At 44.2% G+C, this 17,392-nt stretch overlaps 2 long non-coding RNA genes across 2 annotated transcripts in view; one reads left to right on the top strand and one right to left on the bottom strand.

Annotated features, from left to right (window-relative positions):
* The window catches only part of LOC310687941, a 34,709-nt gene that overhangs the window by 16,061 nt on the left and 1,256 nt on the right, over positions 1-17,392 (bottom strand). Inside the window, exon 2 of the long non-coding RNA XR_014516661.1 lies at positions 6,594-6,659. This is a non-coding gene — a long non-coding RNA (uncharacterized lncRNA). The remainder of the gene's footprint in view (positions 1-6,593; positions 6,660-17,392) is intronic.
* On the top strand, positions 6,672-9,148 carry LOC310687991. Its single transcript, XR_014516718.1, has 2 exons — positions 6,672-7,135; positions 7,743-9,148. It is a non-coding gene; the product is annotated as an uncharacterized lncRNA (long non-coding RNA).

Genomic DNA, 17,392 nt, shown 5'->3' with positions numbered 1-17,392 from the left:
ACAACTATGATGTAGAATGGAAAGCGAGAGGCGAGGGACACCAAATTCTGGCATTCCACAGGGGCCCACTGCAAACAGCTGTAAAATGGAAGTGACTTGAAAAGGAGAACCGCCTTGTTACATTTCAAGCTTCTAACATGCACATCGTTCAATATACAAAAGGGATCTACATCTGGTAGAAAAATCTACTGCAGCAATAAAAATCCACAGGCAAGTCAATCACTTTTAGTCATTCCACCTGTGCAATGGGAATAAGAGTGACTTCACACAAGGTTTTTACAAAAGCCAATGAGATATAACTTATCAAATGTACATCATACTGATGTACAGCTAAGGAAAGCCCAGCAGAATCCATCTAATTCAGCACCCGCTTTTCCACATTCCTCAATCAGATTTTTGGGAAAGCTCACAAGATTATAGCAGCACCTTCTTGCTTGTGTTCCCATGGAACTGGTTTGTAGAGGCATGCTGTTTCCGATTCTGGAGAAAGCATACAGCCCTTATGATGAGCAGTCATGTCCTCTGTGAATTTATCTAATCCCCTTTGGAGCCATCTCCTGTTTGCTACACTGGCCAGCCAGATCTTTGGGTGCTCACAACTAATGCTCTAAACCACCTGCCTCACACCTGACATCATAGGCAACATCAGGTATGGGGCAGGTGTTGAGTTGGCTACAAAGGAACAATTGGTAGCTTAAAGTAAACCCACTGGTAAAATTGGAGTAAAAAACCCAAAAACCTCTGCTTTAGCAGCAGTTTCGATTAAAACTGTTTTGCACTATCAATCACCTGATGACATAATCTCATCAGGTGATTGACATGTGGGTTGTCCCATCCACCTGTCAAAGTTGGCCTACAGGGGTGGAACCAGTTAAGGATCTGGCCCACTGGGGCAAAAAGTTTCCCCATCCTGGTCTTTGGCACCTGACATGTACTGTGCTTCTCAGAATGGATGTCCTCAGGGCTTTCTTTTGGCCAGAACTCACCAGCACCTCTCAGGTGGGAGCCATTGCCATTATAAGAAAACAAGGGAGGTGTTTGTGGTGAAGTTCCGGCATCTCTTTTTCTAGAAAAATAGCACCGGATGTTCCATTTAGATATCATAACCCTGTAACTATCAGTTTAACCAGTCCTCCATGAATTAGTAAAAAAAACCTCATTTAAACCCTAACCATAGCATCTCATAGTGGCGAATTCCACAACCTATTAATGCAATTAGCACATTGTAGGCTCCGAATGCCACATAAAGGGTAGACAATAGGCTGCCCAGGACAGCTTTGGAACTCGGGCAGAGAGATTTAGCTGGGGAGGGTGGGGGAAAGTTGGTGGATAATTTCCGCCTCTTCAATAATGGTCTTCAGACTCTGGCTGAAATCCCAGTGAAAACTGGACGTGCGTATGCACAAGAAAGTGGAAAGAGTCTGAGTGTCCATTGTCCCTCTCTTGCTTCCCCCGGGGGATCTTTCACAGCGCTGAGTAAATATTAATTTTGGCACCGGCCCTTCTGTGATGTGGCGATTTCCCACTCTAGCTGCCTTCTTGAAGTCACAGTGCCTTTCAGTCTGTACTCCTGGGAAACGGAGAAGGTTCACCAAGAAATGAACCTCTCCTTTTCATAGCAAACAAGTCTGGAGGGGAGGTAGCCAAGAAGGCTGTAACCAGATCACTTAATATTTCGATGGTGGTGGGGCATATCATTCAGGAGAGAGAGATCAGCAACTGTTCCAAAGGAGATGAAACCGACAATATATTTCCATCAGCTCTACAGGGCGTTTAACCCACTTAGCAGCCAATTAAGTTGCTTCCCCACTGGGTTTTGTTTCTTCTGGGAGAGCCCACAACCCCAAAGAAGGTGCCTGTGCATCAGCAAGCAATGCATAACACACTAGCCCAATTTCTTAGCAATCCTGTGCATAATTAGCTAGCATTGTACAGCTGAAATTCTTTTTAATCGTTTTCTGGGAGTAAGTGCTCTTGAACTCCGTGGCTATTGTTGTTGTTGTTGTTGCTATATACCCTGCCCATCTGGCTGGGTTTCCCCAACCACTCTGGGCGGCTCCCAACAGATTAAAAACACAATAAAACATCAAATATTAAAAACTTCCCTAAACAGGGCTGTCTTCAGATGTCTTCTAAAAGTCAGATAGTTGTTTATTTCCTTGACATCTGATGGGAGGGCATTCCACAGGGCAGTTGCCACAACCGAGAAGGCCCTCTGCCTGGTTCCCTGTAACCTCACTTCTCGCATGAGGGAACCGCCAGAAGGCCCTCGGAGCTGGACCTCAGTGTTCGGGCTGAATGATGGGGGTGGAGACACTCCTTCAGGTATACTGGGCCGAGGCTGTTTAGGGCTTTAAAGGTCAGCACCAACACTTTGAATTGCGCTCAGGTCTTTCAGGACAGGTGTTATATAGTCTCAGCGGCCACTCCCAGTCACCAGTCTAGCTGCCGCGTTCTGGATTAATTGCATTTTCCGGGTCACCTTCAAAGGTAGCCCCATATAGAGCGCTACCTTTGAAGGTAACACAGAAACTACAATTATTTCTTACTGCATGGGCCCAGCTTGTAAAACAGTGAGCTTCAACAAAGATATTAAGCCAGCTGAAATGCGACTTTGAACTGTTAGTGCAAAGGATTAGAAGCGCAAAGGATTGTTGGCAGAGAGCAGGTGTGAAGCAGGGACCCCATTTATAAAAAGGCAAGAAGTATGCAGCCTCTGTCTAATTCCCCTCCCTCATTCCCAGCTTCCTGTATTCTAATATGTCCCAGACAACAACAACAAAACTCCATTATCATTCACTAGCAAGAGCAAGGAGAATCCATCAGTTACTGTGGTGTTCCAGCAGAGAATCATCGTTGCTCCTGAAAAATGTCCCACATTCCTCCTTCACTAAGCTGTCCTGATGATCTTTGGATCAAAAGGCAGTGGATGCAGCTTCTGACTTAGGGATGGGGAACCTGTGGCTCTCAGATGTTGGACTCCAACTTCCATCCGCCACTCTCCAACATGGCCAGTGGTCAGGGTTGATGGGAGTTGCAGTCTGAGAATATCTGGAGGGCAACAGCTTCCTCATCCCTGTCACTAAAACAAGTGCTGTCACATTCAGGGAAACTAAACCCTTCAGTGCCTCTCACTGTTCCTGATATCACACCACCCTCCCTGCCTCCTCACGTGTTCAGAGAAGTGGGGATCAGGTAACGATATCTAGCCAGAGTGCTCTCCCGTTTATGATCAGAGAATGCTATAATATTTCATTGTACAGTACATACTGCTCTAGGGGAATTTTGATTTCCGGTTAATTGCTTTACTTATTTTCTTTAGCAGCCGAACCATGGTATACATCTGTATGTAAACTAAATCAATACAGGTTTTTTAATGCCTTGGAAGCATAACTAGATAGCTGGAGCATGATTTATAGGAACTGTTACTACTCCCTTCTTAGCAAATTGACGGTATGAGATTTGGGCTGCAATTCTAGACTTACCTGGGAGTAAATGTTACTGAATTCAACAGGAGTTGCTTCTCAGAATCCAAGAGATATGTTACTTTAATTTTCCTTGCAGAGGAAACATCTGCATTGATGAAACCCATAGGGCTTTTGTGAAATGTTTGAGTTAGTGGAGCAATTTTCTAAGAGGTTTTGCTTCTACCTAGTGGTAGAAATGTGAATTGTGCAAAAGGCTGCCCCCGCTTCCTTTGTTTGTAAAGGATTTGGCACCAATGAACTGTGAACTCTGCCAGCTCAGAACGTAGGAATACATGCCTTGGCTCTGAAGCCAAGCTCTGAAGAAGATTTATACTCTCTGAATCATGGTACATAAATAGCCACTTTCCCAAGCAAGAAAGAATTGCTTCCAGTCAATGGGACAGGGAAGTTTTTCTAGAGAGACCAGTACAGGTATTTGTGGGCTCGCAATTTTTGAGGACTTATTTGCAGTCTGCAGGACTGATCTGAAATACAGAATCACTCTGACTAGAGATTCAGAGTTCTAGATTCTCTCCTCATTGGCCAAGCTGCCTGCTCCTACCGCTGGCTCCCAAAAGCCACTGTGATTGGGTAGGAAGAGTTGGCATCCTTCTGTCTTGGGGAACAACAGAGGAGTGTGCCTTTGGGGGTGAGGTCAAGCTGTTGGAAAGTTGCAGCGCCTGCTGTGGCTGTAGAGACCGATACAGGAGAGACATGTTTTGTTGCAGCTGGGGCAGATGAAGGTGCCTAGTTGTGCTGCTGCAGATGCACCATTGTGCTGCTTCTCCCTGCGCTCCTCCCAGTGGCCATTTCTCTGCTGGCCACTTCTGTGGATGCACGACCTGTCTATCTCTAAGCACTGCGGTCCTCTGCAAGGGATTCATTCCCACACAACAGGGTTGACGTTGCCAGCCTTCACGTCATGTTTGCAGACATCTTTGTAACACAGAGTTGGTTTGCCAATGGGCCTGGTGTCTGAAGCCGCCTCCTCAGAGCACGTCCTTGGGGATCCTGCCATCTTCCATTCTGTGGGTATGACCAGTGTAGACATCGCTGAGATAGGAGTGCAAACATGTCGGGAATATGGGCTTAGGAGAGCACGTCTTTGTTTGAAACTCTATCCTGCGGTGTGGTACCCAAAATTTTCCTTATGCAGAGCATGTGGAAGGCATTGAGGCATCGCTCCTGGCAGTTGTAAGTTGCCCACAGCTTACATCCATAAAGCAGGGTGCTCAACACACAAGTCTGTTAGACCTTCATCTTGGTATTCATTGTTAGCAACACATTCTCCCATACCCTTTTGGAGAGGTGAGCAATTGCAAAATGACCTCATGAAGCCAGGACCATTAAGGGCCATTGAGGACCATTGGCAATGCAAGAGAACAGTCTTGCCCCCCACCCTGAGCTGTGAACATAGACAGGGGATTTGAAAGGTTGCCTGGGTAACTGGACGTGATGTCACAGGAAGAGTTTGGGGCCTCTGGCATGAGGCTTGGGATAGCTGAGGAGAGGCCAGACCAACCTGGGCAAGCTGGTTGAAGGGAGGCTGGGAGAGATGCCTTGGACTACTGTCATCTTGAGATGACCATGCTGTGAGATCTGGACTCGTCCCATCTAAATTCAGTATGTGAATAAGTGACATTTCTTAAAGCTATGGGAACCTCCACTGCACCTTCAATTCTCCAAAGGGGCGCAAACCCTGGTTGAGGACCAAGACCCCTGGAATTGCATGCATGGCTCAGCAGGGATTGGGGTGGGCTTCTGCAGTGCCCTAATCTCTTAACCTGTTCCTCAGTCTAAGCAATTTGTCTGTGATGTGGAGGCACTGCCTAAGCAGCTCTTCTTTTCCATCTCCTCTATTTGGTTGCTGCTCTGGACTTGTTTTGGACCTCTCTGTTGTTGTTGTTTAGTCATTTAGTCGTGTCCGACTCTTCGTGACCCCATGGACCAGAGCACGCCAGGCACTCCTGTCTTCCACTGCCTCCCGCAGTCAAATTCATGCTGGTAGCTTTGAGAACACTGTCCAACCATCTCGTCCTTTGTCCTCCCCTTCTCCTTGTGCCCTCAATCTTTCCCAACATCAGGGTCTTTTCCAGGAAGTCTTCTCTTCTCACGAGGTAGCCAAAGTACTGGAGCCTCAGCTTCAGGATCTGTCCTTCCAGTGATCACTCTCAGGGCTGATTTCCTTAAGAATGGAGAGATTTGATCTTCTTGCAGTCCATGGGACTCTCAAGAGTCTCCTCCAGCACCATAACCTCTCTGGGATGCTCTAAATGTGAGGTGAGTGGGGGGAACCTCTCAAAGAAAGAGTAAGAGGGCATGCCTTTCTCTGTTCCTCAGCTGAGAATGATGTAATCTGGGTGTCTGTGGGTTTGTGTGTGTGTTGGTTTTTTTAAAGACAATAGAAACTGAAGCTTGAACCCCTTTCCCCTCAAGTCCACATACTGTCTCTCTTCCAGCCTGCAGCCTCTGTGTCTGATTCCATTATTTAACAAAGACCATCCCTAAAAAAGAACAGTGCATAACAGGAAGTGCAGGGAATGGCTCCTGTTATCTTTGGTGTTGCTGTGAGTCCCCACCCCCTGCTCCACAAATGAATCGGGTTGCCATGGTCTGCAAACTGTGCATCCTCACTTATTCTTTTTTTCCTCTTAATTTTTTTTTAATTATTTTGACAAATTGATAATCATAAATAAGAATAAGAATGTGCACTACCACCAAGACCATTCCATTGTTAACTATCCAACTTCCCAAAATTTCAACACCTCTTGCGATGGTTTGACCCCTTTCCGTTTTAACAGTACAAATTCTACAAACACCTTCAAAATCATATCTCCTGCATATTGCCCGTCTTACCTTAATAGCACATGTTAATTTATCATTAATAGCTATATCCCACACCTCTTTATACCATTCTTCCATTTAATATTCTGCTTGCCCCTTCTACTTCCTAGCTGTAATAATTCGTGCTGCTGTCAATAAATTTGTGAGCAAATCCTCACTTATTCTTAGGGCAACAAGAGATAATGCTAAATATAGGACATGGATTCCAGGGTTAGGTGAGGAACAGGGAGACGGATATGGTTCACCCTGTTTTGCCCATTTGGGCAAACACTCACAAAGTACTCACCCCCCCAACACACCTAGCGCCACATTTCTTCTCTGGTTTGGGCTGGCCAGTTTGTTTTCGTTCTGGAAAGAAAAACAACATTGGGGAATTTCCTAGGTTATAATTGCCCAAGATGACATAATTATAGCTAAACTAACAAGCTTACACTTTAACGCACATAGCTGACAAGCAACGCAGCAATACCAGTTCAATTTATTAAAAGTGGGAGGGTTGCTTCCCTCTCTGTTTATGAAACTTTACTGAGTGATCCCTTTTAATAAAACGATGCAAGGTGCCTGAATGATCTGGGTAGCAAGTACAGGCTTGGATTCAGGTGCATATATAACAAGAAGAGAGAATTTCCCCAGTCTGATGAGCCCGTCGCAAGCCTCTTGCTTGTGTATAGGTGGATTTTCTGGGCTGAAGGCAAGCTATATGGCACATCCCAAGAATGCCCTGTATTCCCCTGCTTCCTTGGTTTCACAAGATAAAGGACAAGGAGAGAGGCTGTGCACATGCAGGGCAGTTTGAAGATGAATTTGATGCATCCCATGTACCGGTATGTGTATTTTTCACATAGAAAAAGAAGAAGAAGAGTTTGGATTTGATATCCCACCTTTCACTCCCTTTAAGGAGTCTCAAAGCGGCTAACATTCTCCTTTCCCTTCCTCCCCCACAACAAACACTCTGTGAGGTGAGTGGGGCTGAGAGACTTCAAAGAAGTGTGACTGGCCGAAGGTCACCCAGCAGCTGCATGTGGAGGAGCGGAGACTCAAACCCGGTTCCCCGGATTACGAGACTACCGCTCTTAACCACTATACCACACTGGTATACCACATTGGCAGCCGCAAGACATTGCCCTGCACTTTCCCCCTATTTAATTGGGATTTCCCCAATCCATGCAGTAAAGGAATCCAACACAGAATCACATGTTATCTAAGGCACTGAAATGGATTGTATAAGAAGCATTTTTCTACATGTGGTGGTGTTTTCCTAGATGCCATGTAACGTCCCTTGCTTCCATTGGTGAAGCTCCTTGGTGGGCTGCTGGTGGAGTCCAATGTGACAAACACTTTAAAAATCATTTTTCACCCGCTCTTTTGTGTAAATCTGATATATTAGAAAACTTGTATCTTAATTTATTTATTTTTTATGCCTCTGTGCAGGTAAACGGCGACCTGTGCATATGGCCATGATGGACCTCAAGTTTCTGGAACTCAATGAGGGAGGGCAAGTTCTAACTAAGGCAAGGGGACAGAAATGAGACAGAATTCAGTTGAAAGCATTTATGCGTGGATGAACGTGCCCCAAAGTGTACATGGAAAAATTGGATATGTGTGTCAGGCTGCTGCCAGCGACTCCCGGCCGGTTGCCAGGAACGTACAAAGTCAAGGAAATGATTCTTACCGTTTGTTTTTTATTCAGTATTTACAGAAAGAGGCTATAGAACCCAGCCTCTTGGATAATGGCGTTTTCCCAAGTGAATCTCCACCCTCAATGTCTCCCCCACTTCTTCATTCGTCACTTCTACGGGTGCAGCTAAGTGCCCTCTGCCTTTGAGCTATTTGCTCTCCTACTTTAAGACATGCTGGGTTCTGGGAGATGGAGAGTCTGGAATGCTTTCTAAAGACACTGTGTCCATCAGCTGTCGCCTCTCTGGTGCTTCCTCCTCCTCCTCTACAATTATTTTCCAACTTTTCCCCTCCTTTGCCTCTGAGCTGTGACCTCCCACAAACCCCTACTGTAAATCTCAACTGTCTTCCTCTTCCTCCTCCCTGGAACAGTAAAGCTGGGGAGGCCGTCTCTGCCATTCCTCCCCTGCCCTGTCCCTGACAATGTGTGGCCCACAGGCACATGAACAATCTGCTGAGTGTGGAGCCAGAGTGCTATTGCCACTTAATAAATTGCTCCTCTGTAATGGACTATGAAGTCTGTCTGTCTGTCTGTCTGTCTGTCTGTCTGTCTGTCTGTCTGTCTCTCTCTCTCTCTCACACACACACACTGCCCTTTATTTGCAAAACAACAAGTCAGAGTGAAGGGACAGGATACCCAAATCCTGTCTGAAATGACCCCAGGCTTCAATAATCACCCCAGGCGTCAAAACTATCCAAAATTCCTTTTGTCTTCTAAAAATCCAAAACAGCTTTTCTCTGCTCTTCTCTGCTTATTCTCACAAGATGCTGTGCATAGGCAAAATGTTACTTTTAAAGGCTAATGAATAGACTCTGTCAATGCCAAGAATACTCAGGCCTGAGAACTGAATCTTATCTCATTCAGTTGCAACATCTTGGACATGCTGAACCACCAGGGCTCCTCGACCCCTTGGCTCTCACCCCCCCCTTTCCTGGGAAGGGTGCCAAGAGTCCAATAGTCCCAAGACAGCTTTCTGTTCATGCTCAGAGGAACTCATGGGCAGGACTCTGGAAGAAGGAGGAGAAAGGGGGAGGGAACTGGAAGGGGTATATATGCTCTGTGCACATGACTGTGAACCCGTGCATGCTTTTTGTGAGTTATCACACTTGCTCCTTCTACCAGTTCATGGATGGTAGAAATAAAGCCTTTTCTCCAAAACTATTCCTTGAGTGCCTGTTGACTCCCATTCCCTTTCCCGGGCGCAATATTTTTCCCACCTGAGGGCAAAGCCTCATAAGGCTACAAGAGCAGTTCACAGCAACATAAAGACATTCCACCACCAACCATGAGTCAGACCATACCGCAACCTTGATACGAATGGTGGTCCGTAAATGCTAGGTGAACAGATGAAAAGACCTTCAGGAGCAATTGTCAATGACCTAACGAAGAGAAGGTTGTCACACTGCTGCCCCCAAATTAGAAATCTAATTTGGGAATTGTTAACATGCTCCTCTCCACATGGCAGGGTGTTAATTCCTTGCTAAGGGCTTACCAGTGGTACCCACACCACCATGTTGCAGCATAAGGTCACTGTTTAACAGAGTGCTCCTGTTCAGGATGGCAGTTATTTTGCTTAACAAAATTGGTGTGGAGGGTGTGGGGGTGTTTGTGTGAAGGTAGCCCATCTATGAGAAGGAAAAACTCTGCTCCTAAACTTCTGCTGCCTTGTGGGATATCTTTGGGAGAAGGCAAGGCGAAGGAGTATAGCCCTAAGACCAGGCACAGGCAAACTCAGTCCTCCAGATGTTTTTGGCCTACAACTCCCATGATCCCTAGCTAACCAGTGGTCAGGGATGATGGGAATTGTAGTCCCAAAACATATGGAGGGCCAAGTTTGCCTATGCCTGCATAAGACAGTTAGGTGGCAGTTGCCTCCTTCCAGCAGCCCAGCTGGAGCCAAACTTATTGCTCTGCTCCCCTTTGGACCATATCAACGAGGTCAACAGGGCGGGTCTTGTTGTCTGGGCAGCCAAGGACATCCGTTACACACTGCCCAGACTCGCGCCCTGGAGAGGTCACTCTGGTGCTGCTTACACTGCTTTTTGACTTCACCCCCAGAGGCTCACTCCATTGTCTCTCAAGGCAGACAGATGCCAACAACAAAAACCATCTAAACATAAGGGGCAATCTAAACTATTCAGGAAAAATACAAAAAAAATACATTAAAATGAAGTTAACATCTATAAATAAAATCATCAAACTTAAAACCATTATATATGATCCAATTATTTGTTATTATAAGCTACATGGGGCTCAGGTAGGCCGTACTGTTCCCTGTTCACCGAGTTTCCCCTTCCACCCCCCACATTCAACGCCGCAGGGAGTTTTTCCAGCTGATGAGCGTGGTATAAATGCTCTGAACGAATAAGCAAACTTTCCATGTCTACCGGGCATGATCAGTATCAGCGAGATGATTAATTAGTTCTTTTTCTTAATTTAAAGTTAGCTCTGTAACATTTGGAGTTTCCCAAAGCATGCCAGTACCTCCCTCTTGTTTCTCCCAGACTGCTGGGTAACTGTCGGGGGGGGGGGATTCAATCACACGCTGTTAAATTCAGCTTGCTTAATTTAAGCTGATTTGGAGGTGTTGTGCAGCAAAACCCCTTCCCACCCCCTTCCCCAAAACTTTGGACTTTTTGTAATAAGGGAAGCAACGGGAAAATGAACCGGGGGGGGGGGGAGCGCAAAGAAAGCATCGCAAAGTCAAACCGATCGCAACAAATGTTCATTGAATAGCTAGTGTCATCTAATATCCCTGCAAGTAAATTAGGATGAAGGCTCAATAAACAGGTTGCCTGGAAGTGACCTCAGTGAGCCTGCTTTTGCTTCATTCCTGTTGGCACTCAGCACCCAGGGTGGGTATTGGAGGGGCTGGAATGCACATGGTGGCCGAGTTTCCATTCTTTAAATGGTCCCCAATGCTGTTTTCTCCAGGGTGCTACTCAATGGTGCTTTTCAAATGTTCCTCTTTGGCTTCTCAATCAACTTTGCTGCACAGATGCAGCCTCCCCCCCAAAAAATGCATAAGGCTCTTTCTACTAATGAAGCATCTCTAAAACCGGTCCAGCTGTGCTCTTTTGAATCTCCTAATTATTTATTTGTGCTGAAGCTGTTCCCGTGGTAGAGATCGCTTACCCCATCCAAGCGCTAAAACGAATGTGCATTAACTCACATGCATATTTGCACAATGTTATAATGACCTACCCACATTTATCTTCAAGATGCTCCTTCCTCCCTTATATGGTGTTTAAAAGTTTATGAGACTGTTATGTCCAACTAGAGTACATTTTTGGTGCTGTAATGGGCAGGCTATAAATGATTTAAATAAATAACTTAGTGAAGCTGGACACAGTAACCCTGTAATCGTATGCATGTCTGCTCAGGAGTCAATCCCATGGAGTCAAATGGGATTTATGCCCAGGCCCAGGTAAATAGGTATAGGATTGCAAACGAACAGTGGGGATGAATTCAGTGGGGATGACTCGTGAGGTACGTGTGTATAGAATCACCCAGCCCCCAAACCAAGTCATGCTCAGCAAAGACTTGCTGAAATCAATGGACTTAAGTTTGTCATGATTAAATAAAGACCTGTTTACTTAAGCTCACTGGAAGGACAGATCCTGAAGCTGAGGCTCCAATACTTTGGCCACCTCATGAGAAGAGAAGACTCCCTGGAAAAGACCCTGATTTTGGGAAAGATGGAGGGCACAAGGAGAAGGGGACGACAGAGAACGAGATGGTTGGACTGTGTTCTCGAAGCTACCAGCATGAGCTTGACCAAATTGCGGGAGGCAGTGGAAGACAGGAGTGCCTCTCTTGGATAATAGAGTTGTGGGTTGTGAGTGAGGGGCTTCTCCCTGCATGATCTTAGGCTGATCAGTCTCCATTTCTCAGCTCAGCTCATGAGTTTTTTGACGATAAAATGAAAAAAAAATGTGGAGCCCACTGCACTTGTTGGAGGAAAGGTGAGATGCAAATGTAAATAAATAATTGCTGCAGACATTGATAGCACAAAGGAAAAGGAAATGAACAAGATTTTGTGCAATGAACCACAGAAACAAAATAAGACCAATGAGGGACTGAACAGAAATGACAAGGTATACACACTTGCATGCATAAATCTGACAGCTGCACAATGTACTGTATCTTGTAAGTTTCTTTACAACATTTGTTCATACATTAAAGCGCCAAGGTGCTGGCTACAAAATCTGATTCAGGCGCTTATTTTTCCTGCAAAAGAACTCCAGGGCAGCCTTTGTGAAGTGTCTATCTAGATGAGAGGCAATTCTGAGAAGAGAACATGGCTGGATTAATTGGAGTCAGCCTTTCAAGAGATCCAGACAATTAAACAAACATGAATTGTGAGGCGATAGTCTGAGCATAGATATAAGCCAGACTGCTTGCAGCTAAATTGAGCCCTGCTAAGCATTCTCTTTTAAGTTTTAAATGTCATTAGCATGATGTTTAGATATATTCCTTACTCAAATCTACTCAGAGAATGAATAAATCACGCTTCCCCAGTAGCAGAGACTGAGAGCGCGCTTCAGAGTTGCTTATTGTCTCTGCTTAATTAATGCTTTTGTTTCAATGCAAGTTTTAACTTGTGTATTCCCCCACTGATATATGGGGAGGCAGGGTGTTGACCTTCATGTTTAGAGTGTGGAAAATTCACAGGTATTGCTAACGCAGGGTGGAGAGGGCCTCCTGAGGGTACTTTCAGCTTAGAAGAATGTCATCAGGTTTAAAGACATAAATAAGTTAATTACAGCCAATGATAGCCTTCGCCTGTGCAGTTTTTAAAAACAGCAGCCGTGCTATTGGGTGAATAAAATTTACAGCAGGAGAGTCGCAACTTGTTTCTTTTCAGGTACAAGGCTGGCTGGTGCGCTGCCAAGATGTCTCGCACAAAAAATCTTGGCATAAGGGCTGTCAGCCGTTGAGAAAACTCTTCCTGGCTTTCAAACAATACAAGTCAGTGGGAGGAATTTTGCAGAGCCATTCCCAAAAACAGCGATAAGATTAGTGCTTGGTTCTTCATACAGATGAAGCGTGGAGCTATTCCTTCTTAGAAACAAACAGGAGAGAAAGTAGGCTTCTTGCATCTTCCTAAAGTCCTTCTCTTGCAAGCCCTGCTCAGCCAAGAAGTTAACTGGGTGATCTTGGGCCAGTTACCGCCTATCACCTTACCTGCCTCACCGGGACATTCGCAGGATTTGTAAACAAGCATTACAAAGCTATTGTACTACCAACCTTACTGCATGCTTGTGAAACATAAAGGTAAAGGTAAAGGGACCCCTGACCATTAGGTTCAGTCGTGACCGACTCTGGGGTTGCGGCGCTCATCTCGCTTTATTGGCCGAGGGAGCCGGCGTACAGCTTCCGGGTCATGTGGCCAGCATGACTAAGCCACTTCTGGCGAATCAGAGCAGCACACGGAAACGCCGTTTACCTTCCTGCCGGAGCTGTACCTATTTATCTACTTGCACTTTGACGTGCTTTTGAACTGCTATGTTGGCAGGAGCTGGGACTGAGCAACGGGAGCTCACCCTGTCGCAGGGTTTTGAACCGCCAACCTTCTGATCAGCAAGCCCTAGGCTCTGTGGTTTAACCCACAGCGCCACCCGCGTCCCTTGTGAAACATAAGCTACTTATAAATGCCATCTCCAACCCCTCGAAATATTCCATCAGCGGTGTCTCTGAAAATTTTTACACATCACTTGGGAAGACAAGCGAACTAATGCCAGTGTACTGGAAGAAGCAAAGATCACCAGTGTCAAAGCAATGATTCTTCAAAATCAACTTTGTTGGACTGGTTGTGTTGTTCGGATGCCTGATTATCGTCTTCCAAAGCAACTACAGTGGTACCTCGGGTTAAGTACTTAATTCGTTCTGGAGGTCCATTCTTAACCTGAAACTGTTCTTAACCTGAAGACCACTTTAGCTAATGGGGCCTCCTGCTGCTGCCGCGCTGCGGGAGCACGATTTCTGTTCTCATCCTGAAGCAAAGTTCTTAACTCGAGGTACATTTCTGGGTTAGCTGAGTCTGTAACCTGAAGCGTATGTAACCTGAAGCGTATGTAACCCAAGGTACCACTGTACTCTATTCCAAACTTAGAAATGGAAAGCATAATGCTGGTAGTCTACAAAAGAGGGTTAAAGACTCTCTGAAGGCAAATTTTTAAAAATGTAGTATAAACACCGACAACTGGGAAACACTGGCCTGTGAGCACTCCAGTGCTTACAAAAGGTGTCATGGGCTTTGAAGACGCTTGAACTCAGGATGAATGGGAGAAACGTTCTAAGAGGAAGGCACGCTTGGCAAACCCTCACCATGATGAACTCCCACCTGGAAACCTATGTCCCCAGTGTGGAAGGATGTGCAGATCCAGAATTGGCCTCCACAGTCACTTACGGACTCACTGCTAAAACTGTGTTTATGGAATGACAAACTTACGCGGTTATGAGTGATCGCCAAAGTAGAAGACCTGCCTCACAAGGTTCTTGCAAGGATAAAAGGAGGAAGAGCATAGTAGCTGTGTTGGCATATGCATTTTGTATATAGAAGGCCCCACGTTTCCCAGCATCTCTAGATAGTTCTGGAAAATGCCCCAATCTGAAACCCAGGAGAACTCATGCCAGTCATTGAGAACAATACTGAGCTTGATGAAGCAGACGTCTATCTGTTTCAGTGCATGCTTCCTATGTTCTTTCATAGACAAAACAGTAGAGATCTATTTTTCCATTCCAAATTTTGATTGCACCTTCATTGCACCTAACTCCAACACACAAACCCCAACGTTCCTTCCTAACCAATAGATTGTAAATATTGATAGTGACTGCAGCAGGAGAATTCATCACAGGAGCAATTTCATCAAGGACAGGTATTTTTGAACAGCTACCTTATTAAACACATTGTAATTTCCCCATGATTTCCACTGATTTCACCACGGCAGATGCAATCCATGGAAACCTAAGTGCAATCCATTACGGAGAGCATGTGCACATTCTGTTGAAATCAGTGGGAATTGAATTTTTTTTCTGAAAAGAACCATGGATATAAAGTATTTTAGGGATAAATACAGGACGATATGATATGCAGTGGGAAATGGTTATTAGCAGACTCCATAGAGGGGAGAAAGTCCAAGATTTCGGAGAATTCTACACTTTTTGATTCTATTTTATGTGTGAATATAAAATTAAACTGTAAAACCAATAAAAAATTATTTAAAAAGGAATCTTTTTCTGAAGCAGGTTTACTCAGACACAAACCCTACTGAGGTCAGCGGTACATACTTCCAAATAAGTATACTGCAGCCTTGTGATGGCTGTATTTGATTGATTTTAACAAAACTAATCTCAACTGAACTTTGCTTCTAGTGATCTAAGGGAAATTTAATTTCACATAACTATGCTTATTTTGCACCATAAGTAGTCCAATAAAATGTTCAAGCAGTTTTTTCGAGTATCACGATGTCCAAACATTCTATAACACAGCTTTGTCTAATAATAACGTGCAGAATGGCTTTAAAAAGAATTCAGTTGGAAGGCTGCGCAAAAGCACCTCTCTCATTTGCCACTAGAGGCCACTGTAGCAGCGGGGAAAAGGTGCAGCTCAAAGAAGCAAATTCAGAAGCAGTTGGAATTACGATATACTTAAAATACCTCCAAGTTGTGTATGAGGGTAGCAGTTCTGCATCTCAAACAGAACAACTGAATATGGTGCATTGTGTTGTTACAGCATGATGCCATAGAGATCTGATTTTGGACATATGGAAAATCATAGAATTGCAAGGAACCCCGGGGGTCATCTAGTCGAATGCCCTGCGATGCAGGAATCTCAACCTCTGCTTAAAAATCTCCAAGGAAGGAGAGTCCGTTCCACTGTTGAACAGCTCCGTTAGAAAGTTCTTCCTGATGTTTAGTCAGAATCTCCTTTCTTGTAACTTGAAGCCATTGGTTCGAGTCCTACCCTGCATAGCAGGAGAAAACAAATTTGCTTGATCCTCCATGGGACAGCCCGTAAGATATTTGAAGATGGCTATTATAACTCCTCTTAATGGGAAGGTTGGTGGTTCAAGCCCACACAGGAATGGCTGTGGGCAGGATTCCTGTATGCAGGGGTTTGGATTAAATGATCCTCAGGATCCCTTCCTACAATTCTATGATTCTATAATGAGTTTACCAGATCAGGCTTTACATCAAAGAGTTATCAGGAAGTGGCATTTCCCTGTTTGGTTGTTGTTTTTTACACTGCTTGGTAGCCTAAGGCGGCCTCAGCCCTGTATACCTGAAAGATAGGGAAGCTTTTTAATGTTTTTCTGTATGTTGGCTGGGGCAACCCAGTCAGATGGGCAGCGTACAAATAATAAATAATTATTATTTTGAGCATGGTGCTGATAATAATAACAATTTTATTATTTATACCACACCCATCTAGCTGGCTTTCACCAGCCAGTCTGGTCTGCTTACAGAACATAAAAAAAATTGCAAAACACTAGACATTAAAAAATTTCCCAATGCAGGGTTGCCTTCAGATGTCTTCTAAAAGTCAGACAGTTGTTTATCTCCTTGGCATCTGATGGGAAGGGGTTCCACAGGGTGGGTGCCACTACCGAGAAGGCCCTCTGCCAAGGTTGCAGTAAACTGGCAAAATGTATAAATCCAAATCAAATAAGTGTTGGAAATGTAAAGAGAAAGAATGTTCTTTTTATCATATGTGGTGTTCTTGTTGTAAGGTTAAAGTTTACTGAGAAATGATATATAATGAATTGAAAAGGATGTTTAAAATAATGTTTGTAAAAAAAAACAACCCAGCTTTTCTTTTGGGAATTGTAGGGATAGAACTAGCTAAACTATATAGAAACTTATTCATGTATGCTACTACAGCAACAAGAATGTTATTCACCCCAAAATGGAAAGAAGCAGAAGTCCCAGCAAAGGAAGAATGGATACAAAAACTTATGGAATATACAGAAATGGTGAAACTTACTGGAAGAATAAGAAATCAGGAAGACCAAAATATTAATAAGGAATCGTTAGCAGCATTAACACTTGTAGTTTAATGGTGAATTTTGGATATAATTGAGACGTAAAATATTTGGATTATTATAAAAGATGCAGGAGGAAATGATTAATAATAGGACCCACAAAGGGGAGGAGGGCAGTCCTAGAGAGTCTTTGGAATCTTGTCTTTATGTTGTATGTTTGTGACTATAAAATTTCAATTAAAAAAACCAAATAAATAAATGTTTGTTTGTTTTTTAAAACAAGAAGAATAAGATATCAAGATCAAAAACTTTTTATAAACGAATGGAAACGGTTTATTGAATATTGACAGATAAATTGTAAACAGATAAGAACATTGGCAAGATTATTGTAATAATCTGCAGTTATATATATATTT

Source organism: Podarcis liolepis, assembly GCF_965112155.1.
Source record: "Podarcis liolepis genome assembly, chromosome: 10".
NCBI lineage: Eukaryota > Metazoa > Chordata > Lepidosauria > Squamata > Lacertidae > Podarcis > Podarcis liolepis.
The sequence above is the reverse complement of the archived record's forward strand: the minus strand, read 5'-3'. Positions and strand labels throughout refer to the sequence as shown.